Here is a 13,049-nt window from a genome sequence, read left to right as displayed (position 1 = left end):
GTTAATCTCAAGTCAACCAGAACCTTACCCCTGTATGAAAGTGCATTCATAAATATCATCACATAACGGTATCACCTCATTCATGATATAGTGAAAACATTCATAGACCTATAAAAGTCTTAATGATTTAATGCACGACGACGATGAATCAGAATGAGATTTTCTCAGACTAATGAAGAGACAAAAAGTCCACATTAACTACATGAAAAAAACACATCAAATTCAAGATGATTACTGATTTGTTTATTTTTTACAATCATATATTACATATATATATATATATTACACAAATTATGTTGAGAAACCGGTGTTGAGAAGGGGTTGTCACCACTCCGTCTTCACTGTGGTCCTCGATTAAACATTTGTAGGAGTTTTCCTTCATGCGTCCCATGTTTTTGTTTTTTGTTTTTTATCCGGTGCCCTCGATATCATTTTTCCACTTGTACCAGCGCAGACACGTCTGTCTGACTATTTCTTTCGCTCTTACCACTTCATTCAACAGTTGTACAGCGTTGTTTATATTCTCAACAATATCGTAGATATTTGTAAAGACCTTATATATCAGACGAAGCATCTTTAGACATTTAACTACATTATTCCACCTACGTAGAGTTGAATCAAAAAAACTCTCTCCTGTTCTCGACCCACCATCATCATCATCATCAGGCATCCTTACAGTCGCTGTGTCAGGTATCCGCTGATAAAACATGTTCCACATAAATATTAGTTCGACCAACGGTTTATTCACAAATCTACGTATTTACTTCCGAAAAATAGGCGCGTATTTGTTTCGGAACCCTTAACCAAATGAGCATGAAGCTATTGCAGAGGCATTTATAAGGGACAAACAGGCACCACCCACCTCAGTGGCAGCCGAACAAAAGTGTATTTTACTCGGATGCGAAATGAGTGGGTCTAGTTCTAGAACCTTCTTTCTCCACCCCTTTTCATTTCCACCCAGCATCGGCCATATCATGACTGTTTGCAGTTCATCTTCTTGCAGCTGTTTCCCTGTTTCTGTTTTCTGTCACTCTCACTCGCACCAGGATAATTCATCACAGCCCAGTGGTCACCAAATCTGCAGAATTCAGCTCCAGCTCAAGTCCAACACACCTGATGCATCTAATTAGATGGAACGATTATCTGAATCATAAGTGTTCCATCAGGGCTGGAAGTTTTGGAGAAACATGTCATTACAAATCTGTCGATCCAATAGAGCTGCAGGTCAACGTGCTATCCCAAGACCCGCCCCTGTGAATATGTGCCAAAAGCCAGAAGCAAAAGAAAGATTTCACAAGCAAAAGAACAATGCCAGAAGCAAAACATGTACCAGGAAAAATCAGAAAATAGGAAAACTAAACAAAGACGGGAGAAAGTTTGAAGTAACTAATTTTTTAACTCATTATTGATATTTGCAATATATGTTGGACATTTTGATAATTAACATTTTGCTAGTGGGTTTAATTTATTTATTAAATTTTTTTAACCTGATTGAAAATTTGACTAAATACTCTCTTAATCAATAGTCAAATAGATTGTGCATTGTAATCAATATTCAAATAGGTTAGGCATTGGCTAAAAGAGAATATTATTTTTTCTTACAAAGAGGTAATATAGGAAAGGCAATAGGCCATAGGCTGTGTGCATGGAAGATTTTAGCTTTACTGAACATCTTGAACTCACATGAAATTATATAAAGATGACCTTGCAAGGTGGGATGGACTGGGACGAACAGAGTGGAACTGGTTTTTAAAAAAAGGAATGTGGTATACATTTGGACTTAAGGGGAATTATGTAATGTAGAGAATTTGGACAGATTAAAGACCAATTTAAAATCAAAACTGATAAGAAGGGTGGGGTGATCATCTATCACCCCAGACAAAGGGTATAAAAAGTGATGTTCAGAGACTGTCTGTGCATTTGGGTCTCCGGAGACCACTTGCCACTTGATGCTCAAAAAAAGCAAAGATCTTTTCCTTTTTTCCACATAAACTCAGCATCTGAAGCCTTTTTTCCTTTTTGATACTTTTTGAGAACTTACAAAATTAATTCCATGTGCTTCTGCAACTCTTCAGTCTTATCGGAAGTAAAGACAAGATAATGAACTTAGGAACTGTTGTTCTGTAATAGCTGTCGTCCTAAATTGGATCCTAACTGAAATGGTCATGCAGACTAAACAGCTCAAATTTTAGAGAGGATATTTCTCTAATATGGCCCCTGGTTTTCAAAGCCCCCAATTTTTTAACAAAGGTGGGTCATAACTAGTTACATTTACTCAGTTATGTGTACTGAAGAAAAAATCTGATAAGTTTGTGCTCACTGAGTCTTTTCAAGTGATAATCCTTTTACTTTTATAGTCTTCTCTACTTTTTAGTCAAACATATTATTCAGTCTCAAGGCTTACTATTCAGGACGACTATAAATTCTGCCAAATACTATGATACTATCCATCTGTTTGTTATGGATTCATGAGCGTATGCCTTCGATATCTCAACGGGTTGGATTCTTTGTGCTACACCACACTCTGATCTGATATGCTGAGGTTTGCACCTGTACTCTGTTATTCTTTTCAGTTCATAAAGAGTGTCTTCATATAAGTACAGATATGAGATGATCATAAGCAAACTGACCTACCACCACTGAAACATAAAGCTCTAAATGTCCTTGTCCTACACAACATGCAGACTCTTTCTCAGTAACTAGAATGATGACAATTACAGCAGCCCCTCAGCTTTGGAATAGTACGTGCTTGGAAATCAGACACAGTCTCATACTTTATACTTAGGCTGAAACCAATCAGTCAGGCCTTTGCTAAATAATGTTTTCTTGTAGGAGACTTAAAAGAGTTACTGAACCTCTAAAGTAACTGTATGTCCAGGCCATGACATTGTTATAAAAACTGCTGGGGACAAGGAAGAGGAGCAGACACAAAAACAAACAAACCTTATTCACATCATCAGTAAACTGGAAGGTTTTATTGTTGTGTTCGAGCAGGCAAGTCAGTGAGCTGTACTGTTCCCCACTCCTGTTATAAACAGAGAAATGGGTTTTTCATATACATACGTGCCCTTTGTAATGAACGGTAGTTTGAGAGCTGACATGTATTGTACGGTACTGTTTTTTGATTCATTTCCTTCTTAAGCGCGAGTAGTGAGAGCTCGGCGGAGAGGAGGAGAGACAGAGAGCTTCAAATTGTTAAGTCTGTGCTGCAACGCAATGTACTCCTATCTACCTTCTGTTCCGTTTTCTCAACAACTCAAAGTTCCTGTTCAGATGAAAGCTTCACTTTGAGCGCATCTCTTTTGGTTTTTCGGTGTTAATCTCAAGTCAACCAGAACTTTACCCCTGTATGAAAGTGCATTCATAAATATCATCACATAACGGTATCACCTCATTCATGATATAGTGAAAACATTCATAGACCTATAAAAGTCTTAATGATTTAATGCACGACGACGATGAATCAGAATGAGATTTTCTCAGACTAATGAAGAGACAAAAAGTCCACATTAACTACATGAAAAAAACACATCAAATTCAAGATGATTACTGATTTGTTTATTTTTTACAATCATATATTACATATATATATATATATATATATATATATATATATATATATCATATTACATAAATTATGTTGAGAAACCGGTGTTGAGAAGGGGTTGTCACCACTCCGTCTTCACTGTGGTCCTCGATTAAACATTTGTAGGAGTTTTCCTTCATGCGTCCCATGTTTTTGTTTTTTGTTTTTTATCCGGTGCCCTCGATATCATTTTTCCACTTGTACCAGCGCAGACACGTCTGTCTGACTATTTCTTTTGCTCTTACCACTTCATTCAACAGTTGTACAGCGTTGTTTATATTCTCAACAATATCGTAGATATTTGTAAAGACCTTATATATCAGACGAAGCGTCTTTAGACATTTAACTACATTATTCCACCTACGTAGAGTTGAATCAAAAAAACTCTCTCCTGTTCTCGACCCACCATCATCATCATCATCATCAGGCATCCTTACAGTCGCTGTGTCAGGTATCCGCTGATAAAACATGTTCCACATAAATATTAGTTCGACCAACGGTTTATTCACAAATCTACGTATTTACTTCCGAAAAACAGGCGCGTATTTGTTTCGGAACCCTTAACCAAATGAGCATGAAGCTATTGCAGAGGCATTTATAGGGGACAAACAGGCACCACCCACCTCAGTGGCAGCCGAACAAAAGTGTATTTTACTCGGATGCGAAATGAGTGGGTCTAGTTCTAGAACCTTCTTTCTCCACCCCTTTTCATTTCCACCCAGCATCGGCCATATCATGACTGTTTGCAGTTCATCTTCTTGCAGCTGTTTCCCTGTTTCTGTTTTCTGTCACTCTCACTCGCACCAGGATAATTCATCACAGCCCAGTGGTCACCAGATCTGCACGTGGAACAGTAGGAGTTGGATCTCTGCGTGCAGGCGGAAGTGGCTGCTGTTGTGCGCAGGCGGAAGTGGCTGCTGTTGTGCCCGCAGGAAGCGGCCACTTTATTAGCGCCGCCATTTTAGGTGAATTTGTATCTTTTGAAATGAATTTGTGCTCCAGTATCTCAATTGTAAATGTTGGTAAATGAACCTTTAACTAGACAAAAGTAAGTGTTGTGGATATTGATACAATGTGAAAATGTAGTTTGACGATTTGATATCTTGTTTATTTGGCATACATTTTGTGTGAGTGTCTTAATGCAAAGTACAATGCAAAACACAGCAGTCAGTACCGTTCATTCATTTCATATATATTTAGTTCCATCTTCAACCTTTATTTAAATTACATACAATAAATAACAACAAATATAATACAATAAATAACAAATACAAATAAATGCATTTTAAATACATATTTAAGAAATGTATTTTTGTCCATTTTCATATATAGCAAAAATATATTTCAGAAATGTATTTGAAATATATATATTTTCTCCTTATGGGTTACTAATCTTAATACTGCTGTAACTCCCAGATAGGCTGATGTCTGTTTCTGTTTAACACTACTCACACTCTATTTAAGGTAAGCTGAACTAGACAATACATTTTGTTAAACTTGACAAGGATAATTAAACATTGATATTCTGTTTTGTATGCTTATTGCAAATCAATGGGTATTTTGTATTTAAATAATAATAAAGGACAAACTTAAAATGTGTACGGAAATAATATGGAAAGCAGTTCAGTTTTATTGAAGAAATTACAAGATTAAATATTTAATTGTGTAATGAACATTTCACCATCTAGATGCTTGCGGTCCCTGTCTCATAAATTAAGAGTCCAAGTTTTTGCATTTCCTTTCCTACTTTCTTTCTTCTTTTGCTGTAATTGATTTGGTAATGCTTTGGTGAAAATTAATTACTACTTTTATTAACATTAATAAACCATGGACATTAACATTATTAAGACATATGTAATGCTTACAAAGTGTTTAACACTTAATTAAATTATGTATTAAATTATGTTTGTTAGTGTCAAATAAAGAACACCTCATGTTTATTTTATTTATGACTATTTTTATTACTTTTTATTTTTTATTTTTACTTTTTTCATTTTTATTTTTTATTTTTACTTTTTTTAATTTGTCAATTACTCAATACACTTGTATATAGTTAATATTTATTATTTCATTTAATATTTAAAGTTTAAGAACTATAATGCAAATTCAACATTTCTTTACGATGTCTTTTTTACAGGTATCATGTATTTTTTCATGCCTTTAAATCTCTCACTTCATTCTCAGTCTCAGCCTTTTTCAGAATGAGGCTTCTGACTTTGATCCCCCCAACACACCAATCTACCGAACTTCTCAGATCAATGGCATCCCCTAATAAAAGTGGCCGCAAAGTGGCTGCGATGTGGCTGCTCAATGGCATCCGCTTTTAAAAGTGGCCGCGAAGTGGCCGCGATGTGGATGATCAATGGTGTCCGCTACTAAAAGTGCCCGCAAAGTGGCTGCTCAATGGCGTCTGCTTATAAAAGTGGCCGGGAAGTGGCCGCGATGTGGCCGCGATGTGGCTACCACTTCCGCCTTTCACCCGGCACGCAGATTACCAACTCCCTCTCCCTGGAGATCTACCTTGCTGCAGAATTCAACTCCAGCTCAAGTCCAACACACCTGATGCATCTAATTAGTTGGAATGATCATCAGAATCGTAAGTGTTCGATCAGGGCTGGAAGTGTCAGAAAAACGTGTAATTCCAAATCAAAAATGACAAAAATGAAGTTGTCTGAGGAAGTGAAGCTCTCCTTTGAATTGTTTCGAAATGGGTTCTTTACTCGAAATTTTTAAAACCAGTGACCATTACTGACACCTGGTGGTTAAACACATAAACAGCAGCGATAAATGTACTCTTCTAAATATTTTACTAAATTTGTATCTTTTTTGGTTTAAAAGTGTGTAGTTAGTTTCTAAAACACTAAAGACAATCGTTACATCAACATGACGCAAGGGCAAAGTTTTTTACTCATAGCCTAAATCTCCTGACAATCTCATACATTATCTGATTCACATATAACTGCTCTGTACTTTCTTTCACAGTCACGACGTGGCCTTTATATGAAAGCTATTTAGTATTCGCTTGAAACCATGAAAACCTGCACTGGTTCATTTCTGTTCAGTTTCCAAAGCAGTCGAGAGAGGGAGAGAGAGAGAGAGAGAGAGAAAAGAGAGAGAGAGAGAGAGAGAGAGAGAGAGAGAGAGAGAGAGAGAGAGAGAGAGACCGCAAAGCAACAGAGAGAGAGAAAAAAATGCGTAAGTGCCTGAAATTTACAAAAAAAGCCCTAACCCTACTCCACTGTGAAACAATAATTATTTTTACTTATAAATATATAAACTAACCATTTTGAAATTTCAAGATCACTGAACACCAGCTTAAAAGAACAGTTACCATTTGTTACATTTTGCTAACTCATTATTTGAAGTACAGTATAAGACACATCAGTCAATATCGCTGAATGCACATATTGTTGATTTTTAGACCACATTCAATAAAAAGTAGCAACTGCTCATTTTACAGGTTAATTTAAAAATTCTTGGGGAAGAAATCCTAAAACAATTGTACAATAAACTGAGCTGAGCCCCGGATTTTAATAAGCCCAGCCTACGCCTGGAGAGGAGCAGGAGAAACTGAGAGAACACACATCTAGGCCGAATACTGCAAGCCGAGCTTAAACCACATCGGCTGAGACTTTGAATCTAAGCACATTTCTGGCCCAAATGCTCAGCTCACATCTGGGCACGCCGTAATATTAACACTCCCCTGCCCAGCTATCAAACTATACTCACTTCATTCAAAAGCATAGCATTTGTTCGGATGCAGACTAACATTCACTTTTAATCAGAAATAGCATAACAGAATGCAAACAACCATAAAAAAGAAAAAACAAACTGACCCAATCACCAACAAAGACAGTACAGCATAGGTGAACACAGCTTAACAATCAATAGCCTGCCACAGTTTTAATGTGCATTGTCATCTATTAAGCCAGTTTGTACTGTATCATGCCTTGTAAAGTCACCAATTCTTAAAGTTCACCTGTTTTCACCTGTATGCATGCATGAATTTCAATGACAACATTAAACATTATTTGGAAACAATAGCTTTAATTGTCTTACAGAAATATACAGCACTTACCTGCAACACAGACAAAATGATTGGAATAGTCAGTACATAGGTAAATAAACAATTAAAATAAATAAATGTACAATAAACAGGTGTTCAAGAAAAATATAAACAAAACTGAAATGTGCTGTACACCACTGTGCTTTGTTATATGTATACACTCATTGGCCAATTAATCATTTACAGTTACCTTGTATTTACTCATTTTCCACTGTTACGTCCATATAGGACGTATGTTTTGTTTTGCTTGCTTCCCTTTCGTTCTTTCTCTCTCTCTCTTATTCTCTCGCTTATTAGGAACCCTCACACTTGTGCGTGTGATTGGCTGGAGTCCCGTAACGAAATTTCATCTGATTGGCTGGCTGAAATTGCATGGCGTATATCTTCGACGGCTGCGCCGGATGTTATCGAGGCTTTCCTCCATGGCGGCTTGGGGCGATTGTTTTTAGATCCGAACCGCAGCGCAGCTTGTTTGTTTTATTGCTAGCGATTGTCTACTCTCCTCTCAAATGAAATAGCTTAGCTTTACCTCTTGTTCTATACCCAGTTATCTCTGCAGTTAAACTGTAAGCTCATGATCTGTCTCTGTAAATGTTCACTCTTATGCCGACCAGGTTGTAGGAGTGGGTGCCATTTCTTTTGATCTTGTTTTCTCCTGTTTTTGGTATAGTTAGGGAGTTAGGAAAGACTGACTGTACTTTTGTTTCTTTATGTTTAAAGGTAAGGTAAGTTAGTTATCTAACATTTCTAGCTAGGCTTGTTATGTTTATTGTTTTGGCGCTTGCCCACTCTGACGTTCTCCTGTGTCGTATACACAAAAGAGCAGCATAAAAAGAAAATAACACGATTTGACCTGTTTAAACGTCAACTGGCTCTCTTTTGTCTTTTTTATGTTATGATCATCTCAAACCCCTAGACAGGTCGTAACATAAATTGGGGGCTCGTCCTCTTTTTGGTTGTGTGCTGGGTACTCGTTTGCTTGGCTGTTTTCTTGTGTGTGTGTGGGGATGTGTCTTGGGCTGTGATGTTTTCATTAAGTGCATTTATTAGTGCGCCGTCCGTAGAGCAGTTTGAGCAGTGTCGTAAGGCTGATTTACTACAACTCGCAGAGCATTATGATATTGGGGTGGACCGTAACGTTAGAAAAGCAGAGCTTAAATCTTCTATCTTTGGCGTGTTGGTGGCGAGGGGCATACTTTTTGAGGGGCCTTGTCCTGTGTCAGAAGGTGCGGGTGTTGTGGAGGAGGTCTGTTTAGCGGCCAGGGCGGAGGCCGGGGTCGGGGCTGTACCTCCACGCATAGATCCCGTACGCCTGCCAGCGGTAGGCACCGACCCAGCTTTGATCCTTCGTTTGAAGGAGCTGGAACTGGAGCTTCAGCGGCAGTTAAATCGTGCCTTGGAGATCGAGGCTGAGAAGGCTGTGAAGCTGCGACAGCTGGAGTTGGAGGCAGGAAACGCAGGGCAGCCTGTTCCGGCGCCACGCACCTCTGCTCCGCCGTTATTTGCTGCTACGCCAGCTGTGGAGCGTCCGGTACCGTCACCACGCCGCTCTGTGTCATTTCGACCTTATGCTGATGAGGTTGCTGCTTTTGACGTGAGTAAACATATTAAGTTGGTCCCAAAGTTCCGTGAATCTGAAGTTGATTCATATTTTGTTGCTTTTGAGCGAGTTGCTACAACACTGCGTTGGCCGCAAGGAGTTTGGCCAATTCTGCTACCATGTACATTAGTGGGAAAAGCTCAGGAAGTGTATTCTGCTCTGCCGATTGAACAGAGTTTAGATTATGAAGTAGTGAAATCTGCTGTGCTACGTGCGTATGAACTTGTTCCTGAAGCATACAGACAAAACTACAGAGCCCACTCGAAAACAGCCAACCAGACTTATGTAGAATTCGCTAGAGAGAAGAGACATCTGTTTAAGTGGTGTAACGCTAGTCAAGTATTTACGTTTGATCAGTTGCAGGAATTAATGCTTTTAGAAGATTTTAAGAGTTGTTTGCCTGAGAACCTGGTTGTATACTTGAATGAGCAGAAATTCTCTAGTCTTGCTGATGCTGCTGTTGCTGCTGATGAGTTTGCTTTGACACATAAAAGCACTTTCCCTGTACTGGCTCGCAATGAGACGACCAAGTCCAGAACCTTTCGTCACTTTAGGTCTGATCTGGCCGTGGATAATCAAGACACTCGTAAAAGTACATATCCGCGTTCTAGGGAAACGCGTGAGTGTTTTTATTGTCATAAACCTGGCCATCTCATTGCTGACTGCCGTGTACTTCAGAAAAAACAGACTTCGCCTCCTCGAAAAGGTGTAGCATTAATACAGTCTGCTGCGTTTGCCAGCCGCCCCATTGTTTTAAATGATGAATGTCGCCATGTAGGTTTTGAACCGTTTATTCTGCAGGGGTACGTTTCCGCTTCTAAAGCTACTGATGATAAACAGCCTGTTACCATCCTTAGAGATACAGGAGCAGCTCAGTCTTTTATCTTGGATAACGTTCTTAGTTTGTCAGACGACACATACTGCGGTTATGATGTCCTAGTTCAGGGAATCGAACTTAGTCCTGTCTCTGTTCCACTGCACTCCATACTTTTAGAGTCTGACTTGGTTTCTGGTGAAGTTAAGGTTGGAGTTCGGTCTCATCTGCCTGTTGCTGGTATCACATTTATATTGGGTAATGACTTAGCTGGTGGAAAGGTAACTCCTGTTCCTGAAGTCATTAGCGAGCCTAGAGTAACTGCTGGAGAAGACGCTTTACTTCAGAAATTTCCCTCTGTTTTTCCTGCATGTGCGGTGACACGTGCTCAGGCGCGCAAAGGTAATGAGTTGGATTTGGGTGACACGTTTATGGCTGCTGAAACTTGGCCCTCCCGTGAATCCAGATCAGAGCTTGTATGTTTCGATGTCCCTGAAGCTGAATCTACTCCCAAGTTGAGTGCTCATGCTTTGGATGTAGATGTAGACTGTGTAGCTTCTCGTAATTTTCTTATTGAGGCCCAACAAGCTTCCAAAATGTATCCAAACAGACCAGGGGTCAAATTTTATGTCCAAGATATTTGCACAGGTTTTACAACAGCTTTCGGTCAAACATAAAGTTTCCAGTGCTTATCATCCCGAGAGTCAAGGAGCTTTAGAGCGCTTCCATCAGACTTTTAAGTCCATGCTGCGTAAATATTGCGCTGAGTCAGGGAATGAGTGGGATGAAGGTGTGCCTTTAGTCCTCTTTGCTATTCGTGAAACTGTTCAGGAGTCGACTTTGTTTAGCCCAGCCCAGCTTGTTTTTGGTCATTCTGTTCGAGGTCCGCTGAAGATTTTGAAAGAGAAATGGATGTCAGAGTCGGAGCCGAATCAAAATGTTCTTGATTATGTCAGTCAGTTCAGGGAGCGTCTGCATGCAGCTTGTATAGCGGCTAAATCAACGCTAACTACTTCTCAAAGCACTATGAAGCGGCGCTTCGATAAGAGAACAGTTCTTAGAGCTTTTCAGCCTGGAGATGATGTTCTGGTTCTATTACCACTTGTAGGTTCCTCTTTACAAGCTAGGTTTTCTGGTCCTTATCGGATCGAGTCCAAGCTTAGTGATACAGACTACGTCATTCGTACTCCTGACCGTAGCCGAAAAACGCGAGTTTGTCATGTTAATATGCTTAAGTCTTATGTCTCTCGAGAAGAAAGTACCTCAGATGATCTGAAACAAGTCTCCTCTGATAACTCTGGTTTTAGCCTTCCTGTTGCATCCGTTTCTGTGTTTTCGAGCTCTGGTGTTGATGATGATGGTTTAGATGCGTGTTTGGCTCCTGCACTTTGTGCACGTTTGTCAAATTCTAGTATTTTAAGTGACTTGTCCTCATTTCTATCTGGTCTCGCTGTCAGTGAGCAACAGGAGATGGTAAATTTGATTGCAGAGTTTCCAAACCTTTTTTCAGATGTTCCTAGACGTACTCATGTCATCGAACATGACATCGATGTTGATGGTCACGCTCCAATTAAACAGAATTCATATCGAATAAATCCAACAAAACGTGCTATTATGAAGTCAGAAGTACAATATCTCCTTGATAATGGTTTGGCAATTCCTAGTTTTAGTTCCTGGAGCTCACCTTGTCTTTTAGTTCCTAAGCCTGATGGTACCTCACGTTTCTGTACTGATTACCGTAAAGTAAACGCAGTGACTCGTTCAGATTCTTTTCCTCTCCCTCGTATTGACGACTGTGTAGATAGAGTTGGATCAGCTAAATATGTCAGTAAGCTGGATCTACTTAAGGGTTATTGGCAGGTGCCTTTGACAGCTCGAGCTTCTGATATTTCTGCCTTCGTTACTCCTGATAGCTTTCTACAATACACAGTGATGGCTTTTGGGATGAAAAATGCACCCGCAACATTCCAAAGACTGATGAATCAGGTTTTGTTTGATGTATCCCATTGTGAAGCTTACCTCGATGATGTAATCATTTATACAGAAACGTGGGATGAGCACCTATCTGTTCTTCGAATGATTTTTCAGCGCTTAGACGCAGCTTCATTAACTTTGAATTTAGCCAAATGTGAGTTCGGAAAAGCCACCGTAGTTTACTTGGGGAAGGAAGTTGGACAGGGTCAAGTTCGCCCCGTAAATGCCAAGGTTGCGACTATTCAAGAATTCCCTGTTCCTTCTACAAAACGTGAACTGCGCCGCTTCCTAGGAATGGCTGGATATTACAGGAGTTTTTGTCGAAATTTAGCTTGTATTGCCTCTCCTTTAACAGACCTTTTGAGTTCTGCGCGTTCTTTTATTTGGACAACTGACTGTCAGAGTGCTTTTGACTCTATTAAGGCCCTGTTGTGCAGCTCCCCTGTTCTGTCTGCACCTAACTTTGCACTGCCGTTTAAGCTGGAGGTAGATGCCAGTGCTACTGGTGCTGGTGCTGTACTTCTACAGGAAGATAATTCGGGAATCGATCACCCCGTGTGTTATTTTTAAAAAAAATTCAATCAGCATCAACTTAAGTATTCGACTATCGAAAAAGAAACTTTGGCTTTGTTACTTGCTTTACAGCATTTTGAAGTCTATGTAGGCTCTAGTTCACAGCCTGTTCAGGTATTCACAGATCACAACCCACTTGTGTTTCTGTCTCGCATGTATAACAGTAATCAAAGGCTGATGCGGTGGGCTTTGCTAGCTCAAGGGTACTCACTAGAGATTCGGCACAAGAAGGGCACAGATAATGTAATGGCTGATGCTCTTTCTCGTGTGTGAACCTTTTATGGGGGGGAGTGTTACGTCCATATAGGGACGTATGTTTTGTTTTGCTTGCTTCCCTTTCGTTCTTTCTTTCTTTCTCTCTCTCTCTCTCTCTCTCTCTCTCTCTCTCTCTCTCTCTCTCTCTCTCTCGCTTATTCTCTCGCTTATTAGGAACCCT

At 39.6% G+C, this 13,049-nt stretch overlaps 1 long non-coding RNA gene across 1 annotated transcript; it reads right to left on the bottom strand.

Annotated features, from left to right (window-relative positions):
* Positions 1-224: 224 nt before the first annotated feature.
* LOC118812924 lies at positions 225-1,061 on the bottom strand. The gene is made up of 2 exons (XR_005007593.1): positions 863-1,061; positions 225-697 (listed from the first exon to the last, which is right to left on the bottom strand). It is a non-coding gene; the product is annotated as an uncharacterized LOC118812924 (long non-coding RNA).
* Between the last annotated feature and the right edge of the window lie 11,988 nt (positions 1,062-13,049).

Source organism: Colossoma macropomum, unplaced genomic scaffold (genome assembly GCF_904425465.1).
Source record: "Colossoma macropomum unplaced genomic scaffold, Colossoma_macropomum, whole genome shotgun sequence".
NCBI lineage: Eukaryota > Metazoa > Chordata > Actinopteri > Characiformes > Serrasalmidae > Colossoma > Colossoma macropomum.
Note: the sequence above shows the minus strand (reverse complement) of the source record. Positions and strands in the feature narration are given on the sequence as shown.